Source organism: Bos taurus, chromosome X (assembly GCF_002263795.3).
Source record: "Bos taurus isolate L1 Dominette 01449 registration number 42190680 breed Hereford chromosome X, ARS-UCD2.0, whole genome shotgun sequence".
NCBI classification, from domain to species: domain Eukaryota; kingdom Metazoa; phylum Chordata; class Mammalia; order Artiodactyla; family Bovidae; genus Bos; species Bos taurus.
Window position 1 is genome coordinate 34,464,387 of NC_037357.1, and position 8,968 is coordinate 34,473,354.

Genomic DNA, 8,968 nt, shown 5'->3' on the forward strand with positions numbered 1-8,968 from the left:
TTCATGGCTGCAGTCACCATCTGAAGTGATTGTGGAGCCGAAGAAAGTAAAGTCTGTCACTGTTTTCATTGTTTCCCCATATATTTGCCATGAAGTGATGGGACTGGATGCCATGTCTTAGTTTTTTGAATGTTGAGTTTTAAGGCAGCGTTTTCAATCTCCTCTTTAGTTCCTCTTCACTTTCTGCCATAAGGGTGGTGTCATTTGCATATCTGAGGTTATAGATATTTCTCCCAGAAATCTTGATTCCAGCTTGTACTTCATCCAGTCTGGCATTTCACATGATGTACTCTGCATATAAGTTAAATAAACAAGGTGACAATATACAGCCTTGATGTATTCCTTTCCCAGTTTGGAACCAGTCTGTTTTTATTAAAAATATTATTTTTATTTTATTTAATTTATTTTATTTTTTTATATTATTTATTTATTTTATTAAAAATATCCATTGCTAACTGTTGCTTCTTGACCTGCATACAGATTTCTCGGGAGGCAGGTAAGTTGGTCTGGCATTCCCATCTCTTAAAGAATTTTCCACAGTTTGTTGTGATCCACACAGTCAAAGGCTTTGGTGTAGTCAATAAGGCAGAAGTAGATGTTAATCTGGAACTCTCTTGCTTTTTCTGTGATCCAACGGATGTTGGCAATTTGATATCTGGTTCCTCTGCCTTTTCTAAATCCAGCTTGAACATCTGGAAGTTCTGAGTTCACACACTGTTGAAGCCTCGCTCTCGCTCCCAAATGCCATATTTCTTATGTGTAAAATGGGAGATGCAATGCTTTCCAGTTTACATAGAATTTATGAAGATTCAATGGCATAGATCATGTAAAGCCTTTAGCACAGGTTCCAGCAATGCAGCAAAACTTATGTGCCATTCTCACCATTACTATAATTAGTTAATAACTGATAAATACCAGTGTAGGCACAGTTGGTATCCCTGGGGTCTTGAACATCACCTAGGAAGATCTTACCAAGGAGCAAGAGGCCAGCCCCAGATAAACACCACAGAGCAAAGCCTTGTCCCAAGATAGTAGAAATGGAGTGGACAAAACAGGACTCTAGACCTCAGAAAACTGGACCACTCTTTGAGAATCTCAGGCCGGTGGTACTCAGGCCCAGTTTACATGGGAGAGGAGAGGCATGCCTGGGGATGAAGACTGAGAGTCACCAGCACATGGATGCTGTTCAAAGTTATTTGTCCGGATGAAGTCATCTAAGAAGAAAGCAAAGTGGCTTAAGCTTGAGTCCTGAGAAGGCTGTCATAGCAGCCAACAGAAGAGCAGACATTTCTACTTGGATGGCATGTTCAACAACATTCTTGTAAGGGAGGGTTGAATGGTGTTCATTGAGTTTATCAACAGGGAACCTGGCATAAGCTATTGCAGTGGGGCATTGGATGACTCAAATAAGTATGGGTAGAAAGCAGGAACCAAACATAAGGGGTGGTGGGTGTCATGTCTTCTTCTTCTCTGAGCTACTAGGGCCTGGACCAAGGCCTTGGAGAGGAAGAGAATGAAATTCAAGGAAGGGACTAACAATGTTGGCAAATGATACTGGGCAGCAGTTGAGAATAATGGGGTCCAGAAATTGTTTTCTGTGAGAAGTGAATATAGGAGGTAAGGATGTGGGGTCAGAAAACATAGACAGCTTCTCAAGAATTTTACCATGAAGGGGTACAGAGTGCAACAATTAGAGGGAAGCAAATATTTGAAGCATTTTGATTTTGGTGTTTTAAAGACAAATGAGACACAAGCATGTTTACTGGCTGAGAGAAAGAAACCAATTGAGAGGAAGAGCGAGAAACTATAAAGAGAGAGACAAGGCTGATCTTAAGGAGGTAGTTGGGAATGATCACATCCTAGTGTGCAGAACTGGTGTGCCAGTTCAGATGGACACCTCTTCCTTACAGGAGGAAGGGAGGGAAGGAAAGGAAAGGGAAGAGACAGGCTCATTCATTCATTCAAGTAACATTTGTTATGTGTGTGCTAAGAAAAGCAAAAAGTAAATGAAAATTCCTGCCCTTGTAGGGCATACATTCCAGAGAGAGGAGACCAATCACTATATACATATATGACTACAGCCTGCCAGGCTCCTCTGTCCATGGGATTCTCCAGACAAATATACTGGATACTGGAATGGGTTGTCATTTCCTTCTCCAGGGGATCTTCCTGATCCAGGGATCAAACCCAGGTCTCCTGCGTTGCAGGCAGATTCTTTACCCACTGAGCTATGAGGGAAACCCATATATATGAGACCAACCACTATATATATATATATATATATATATATATATGCAAATTTATAACATAGCCTAATGGCTTTGAGAAAAATAACAGGCAGACTGAGGTAAGTCAGACTGGAGAGTGGGTTACAATTTTACACAGGATGGTCAGGAAGAGCATCACTGAGGTCGCACTGGACTATGCACATGTCTGAGGGGAGAGACCTAGTACAAAGGAACAAACAGTAAAAATTACCTAAGGTCAGAATATACTGAGCATTCCAGGAACAACAGGAAAGCTGGTGTGGCTGGAGTAGAGTGAACAAAGAGAATATTAAAATAGTAGGAGATGAGGTCAGAGAGATAACAAAACGGGGCCAGCAAATCACGGGACACCATATAGTCAATGAAAGAATGTTCACTTTAATTCTGCTGAAAATGGGAGCCATTGGGAGGGTTCTGAGAAGGAGAGTGACATGATATGGCTTACTTTTTTTTTTAAGGACCACTGTATTTAGAATAAAGTGAAAACAGTAAAGATAAAAACAGGAGGCCATTGTAGTCATCCTAAAAAGGGATAATGGTGACTTAGAACAGGGTGATGGCATGGACATATAGTGAGAAGTGTTTAGATTCTCGATATATCATAAATGTAGCACCAATAGGATTTCCTGACAGATAAGATATATAAGGTGTGCAAGGAAGAAAAAAGATGAAGGATAGAATTGCCATCTGCTGAAATAGGAAAGGCTATGGACAGAACAGTGTTTGTTGCTTACTTTGTTTTGCTGGAATTTTGTTTTTTTGTTTCATTTTGTTTTGTTTTTGGTAGATAGGTAGGAAGTTTAGTTTTAGACGTTGAATATGAGTTGGATCCCCCAATTTCCTAGTATAGATGCATTTATGAGTCTGAAGTTCATATGAGGAAAAAAAGTGTCAGTTTCGTTCAGTCACTCAGTCATGTCCGACTCTTTTCAACCCCATGAATTGCAGCATGCCAGGCCTCCCTGTCCATCACCAACTGCTGGAGTTTACACAAATTCATGTCCATCGAGTCAATGATGCCATCCAGCCATCTCACCCTCTGTCTCCCCCTTCTCCTCCTGCCCCCAATCCCTCCCAGCATCAGAGTCTTTTCAAATGAATCAACTCTTCGCATGAGGTGGCCAAAGTATTGGAGTTTCAGCTTTAGCATCAGTCCTTCCAATGAACACCCAGGACTGATCTCCTTTAGGATGGACTGGTTGGAGCTCCTTGCAGACCAAGGGACTCTCAAGAGTCTTCTCCAACCCAACAGTTCAAAAACATCAACTCTTCAGTGCTCAGCTTTCTTCACAGTCCAATTCTCACATCCATACATGACCACAGGAAAAACCATAGCCTTGACTAGACGGACCTTTGTTGGCAAAGTAATGTCTCTGCTTTTCAATATGCTATCTAGGTTGGTCATAACTTTCCTACCAAGGAGTAAGTGTCTTTTAATTTCATGGCTGCAATCACCATCTGCAGTGATTTTGGAGCCCAAAAAAATAAAGTCTGACACTGTTTCCACTGTTTCCCCATCTATTTGCCATGAAGTGATGGGACCAGATGCCATGACCTTCGTTTTCTGAATGTTGAGCTTTAAGCCAACATTTTCACTCTCCTCTTTCACTTTCATCAAGAGGCTCTTTAGTTCCTCTTCACTTTCTGCCATAAGGGTGGTGTCATCTGCATATCTGAGGTTATTGATATTTCTCCCAGCAATCTTGATTCCAGCTTGTGCTTCTTCCAGCCCAGTGTTTCTCCTGATGTACTCTGCATATAAGTTAAATAAGCAGGGTGACAATATACAGCCTTGATGAACTCCTTTTCCTATTTGGAACCAGTCTGTTGTTCCATGTCCAGTTCTAACTGTTGATTCCTGACTTGCATACAAATTTCTCAAGAGGCAGGTCAGGTGGTCTGGTATTCCCATCACTTTCAGAATTTTCCACAGTTTATTGTGATCCACACAGTTAAAGGCTTTGGCGTAGTCAATAAAGCAGAAATAGATGTTTTTCTGGAACTCTCTTGCTTTTTCAATGATTCAGCAGATGTTGGCAATTTGATCTCTGGTTCCTCTGCCTTTTCTAAAACCAGCTTGAATATCTGGAAGTTCACGGTTCACATATTATTGAAGCCTGGCTTGGAGAATTTTGAGCATTACTTTACTAGTGTGTGAAATGAGTGCAATTGTGAGGTAGTTTGAGCATTCTTTGGCATTGCCTTTCTTTGGGATTGGAATGAAAACTGGCCTTCTCCAGTCCTGTGTCCACTGCTGAGTTTTCCAAATCTGCTGGCATATTGACTGCAGCACTTTCATAGCATCATCTTTCAAGATTTAAAATAGCTCAGCTGGAATTCCATCACCTCCACTAGCTTTGTTCGTACTGATGCTTCCTAAGGCCTACTTGACTTCACATTTCAGGATGTCTGGCTCTAGGTGAGTGATCACATCATAGTGATTATCTGGGTCGTGAAGATCTTTTTTGTACAGTTCTTCTGTGTATTCTTGCCACCTCTTCTTAATATCTTCTGCTTCTGTTAGGTCCATGCCATTTCTGTCCTTTACTGAGCCCATTTTGCATGAAATGTTCCCTTGGTATCTCTAATTTTCTTGAAGAGATCTCTAGTCTTTCCCATTCTGTTGCTATCCTCTATTTCCTTGCATTGATCGCTGAGGAAGACTTTCTTATCTTTCCTTGCTATTCTTTGGAATGCTGCATTCAGATGCTTATATCTTTCCTCTTCTTTGCTTTTCGCTTCTCTTCTTTTCACAGCTATTTGTAAGGCCTCCTCAGACAGACGTTTTCCTTTTTTGCATTTGTTTTCCATGGGGATGGTCTTGATCCCTGGCTGTGCAGGGCCACCCAAGACAGATGGGTCATAGTGAAGAGTTCTGACAAAATGTGATCCACTGGAGGAGGGAATGGCAAACTACTCCAGTATTTTTCCTGTGAGAACTCATGAGCAGTATGAAAAGGCAAAAAGATATGACACTGGAAGGTGAGCCCCCCAGATGGGAAGGTGTCCAATATGCTCCTGGGGAAGAGCAGAGGGCACTTAGCAATACTTCCAGGCAGAATGAAGCAACTAGACCAAAGCTGAAATGAAGATCATCTGTGGATGTGTCTGGTGGTGAACGTAAAGTCCGATGCTGTAAAGAACAGTATTGCATAGGAACCTGGAATGTTAGGTCCATGAATCAAAGTAAATTGGATATGGTCAAGCAGGAGATAGCAAGAGCGAATATCAACATCTTAGGAATCAGTGAACTAAAATGGACGGGAATGGGTGAATTTAATTCAGATAACCGGTATATCTACTACTGTGGGCGGGAATCCATTAGAATAAATGCAGCAGCCACATAGTCAACAAAAGAGTCCAAAATGCAGTTCTTGGGTGCAATCTCAAAAATGACAAAATGACCTCAGTTCATTTCCAAGGCAAACCATAAAACATCACAGTAATCCAAGTCTACGCCTCAAACACTGATGTCAAAGAAGCTGAAGTTGATCAGTTCTATGAAGACTCACAAGACCTTCTAGAACTAACATCAAAAAAAAAAAAAAAGAAAGAAAGAAAGAAAGATGTAATTTTCACCACAGGGGACTGGAATGCAAAAGTCAAGAGATACCTGGAATAACAGACATGTTTGGCTTTGGAGTACAAAATGAAGCATGCCGGCAAAGGGTAACAGAGTTTTGCCAAGACAACAGATTGGTCATAGCAAACACCCTTTTCCAACAACACAAGAGATGGCTCTAGAAATGGACATCACCAAATGGTCATTATTGAAATCAGAATTATTATATTCTTTGCAGCCGAAACTGGAGAAGCTCTATATAGTCAGCAAAAGCAAAACGAGGAGCTGACTATGGCTCAGACCATCAGCTCTTTATTGCAAAATTCATGCTAGAATTGAAGAAAGTAGGGGAAACCACTAGCCCATTCAGGTGTGACCTAAATCAAATCCCTTATGGTTATACAGTGGAGGTGACAAATAGATGCAAGGGATTAGATCAGGTAGACAGAGTGCCTGAAGAACTATGGACAGAGGTTTGTAGCATTGTAAAGGAGTTAGTGACCAAAACCATCCCCAAGAAAAAGAAATGAAAGATGGCAAAGTGTTTGTCTGAAGAGGCTTTACAAATAGCTGAGAAAAGAAGAGAAAGGAAAAACAAAGGAGAAAAGGAAGGATATTCCCAACCAAATGCAGAGTTCCAGAGAATAGAAAGGAGAAATAAGAAACCTTCTTAAGTGAACAGTGCAAAGATATAGAAGAAAACAATAAAATGGGAAAGACTAGAGGCCTTTTCAAGAAAATTGCAGGTATCAAGGGAAAATTTCATGCAAGGATGGGCATGATAAAGGACAAAAATGATAAGGACCTAACAAAAGCGGGAAAGATTAAGAAGAAGTAGCAAGACTACACAGCAGAACTGTACAAAAAAGGTCTTAATGAACAAGATAACCATGATGGTGTGGTCACTCACCTAGAGCCAGAAATCCTGGTGTGTGAAGTCACGTGGGCCTTAGGAAGCATTACTACAAACAAAACTAGTGGATATGATGGAATTCCAGCAGAGATATTTCTTCAATGCTAAAAGATGCTGCAGTTAAAGTGTTGCACTCAATATGTCGGCAAATTTGGAAAACTCAGCAGTGGCCACAGGACTGGAAAAGGTCAGTTTTCATACCAATCCCAAAGAAAGGCAATGCCAAAGAATGTTCAAACCACCGTACAATTGTGCTCATTTTGCATGCTAGTAAGGTAATGTTCAAAATCCTTCAAGCTAGGCTTCAGCAGTTTGTGAACCAAGAACTTCCAGACGTCCAAGCTGGATTTAGTAAAGACAGAGGAACCAGAGATCAAGTTGCCAACATCTGCAGGATCATAGAAAAAGCAAGGGAATTCCAGAAAAAAATATATTTCTGCTTCATTGACTACACTAAAGCCTTTGACTGTGTGGATCGCAACAAACTGTGGAAAATTCTTAGAGATAGGAATACCAGACCACCTTACCTATCTCCTGAGAAACATGTGTGCAAGTCAAGAAGCAACAATTAGAAACGGACATGTAACAATAGACTCATTCCAAATTGGGAAAGGAGTTATCAAGGGTGTATATTTTCACCCCGCTTATTTAAATTGTATGCAGAGTATATCATGGGAAATGCCAGACTGGATGAAGCACAAGCTGGAATCAAGTTTGCCTGGAGAAATATCAACAACCACAGACATGCAGATGATATCACTCTAAAGGCAGAAAGCAAAGAGGAACTAAAGAGCCTCTTGATGACAATGAAAGAGGAGAGTCAAAAAGCTGACTTGAAACTCAACATTCAAAAAACTAAGATCATGGCATCTGGTCCCATCGGTTCATAGCAAATAGATGGGGAAACAATGGAACCAGTGACAGATTTTATTTTCTTGGGCTCCAAAATCACTGTGGATAGTGACTTCAGCCACAAAATTAAAAGACGTTTCCTCCTTGGAAGAAAAGCTATGACAAACCTCAGTTCAGTTCAGTTTAGTCATTTAGTCGAGTCCAACTCTTTGCAACCCCATGGACAGCAGCACACCAGGCATCTCTGTCCATTACCAACTCCTGGAGTTTACCCAAACTCATTTCCATTCAGTCAGTGATACCATCCAACCATGTCATCCTCTGTCGTCCCCTTCTCTTCCTGCCTTCAATCTTTCCCAGCATCAGAGTCTTTTCAAATGAGTCAGTTCTTTGCATCAGGTGGCCAAAGTATTGGAGTTTCAGCTTCAGCATCAGTCCTTCCAATGAATATTCAGGACTGATTTTCTTTAGGATGGACTGGTTGGATCTCCTTGCAGTGCAAGGAACTCTCAAGAGTCTTCTCCAACACCACAGTTCCAAAGCATCAATTCTTCGGCACTCAGCTTTCTTTATAATCCAACTGTCACATCCATGCATGACTACTGGAAAACCCATAGCTTTGACTACACGGAGCTTTGTTGGCAAAGTAATGTCTCTGCTTTTCAATATGCTATCTAGGCTGATCACAACTTTTCTTCCAAAGAGCAAGGGTCTTTTAATTTTATGGCTGCACTCACCATCTGCAGTGATTTTGGGGCCCCCCCTCCCACAAAAAAAACATCTCTCACTGTGTCCATTGTTTCTCCATCTATTTGCCATGAAGAGATGGGACTAGATGCCATGATCTTAGTTTTCTGAACGTTGAGTTTTAAGCCAACATCTTCACTCTCCTCTTTCACTTTTATCAAGAGGCTCTTTAGTTCTTCTTCACTTTCTGCCATAAGGGTGGTGTCCTCTGCATGTCTGAGGTTATTGATATTTCTCCTAGCAATCTTGATTCCAGCTTGTGCTTCATCCAGCCCAGCATTTCTCATGATGTACTCTGCATATAAGTTAAATAAGCAGGGTGACAATATACAGCCTTGATGAACTCCTTTCCCAATTTGGAACCAGTCTGTTCCAGGTCCAGTTCTAACTGTTGCTTTCTGACCTGCATACAGATTTCTCAGGAGGCAGGTCAGGTGGTCTGGTATTTTCATCTCTTTAAGAATTTTTCACAGTTGACAAACCTAGATGGCATATTAAAAGACATCACTTTGTTGACAAAAGTCCATATAGTCAAAGCTATGGTTTTCCCAATAGTCATGTATGAATGTGAGAGTTGGACCATAAAGAAACCTGAGTGCTGAAGAATCAATGCTTTAGAACTGTGAT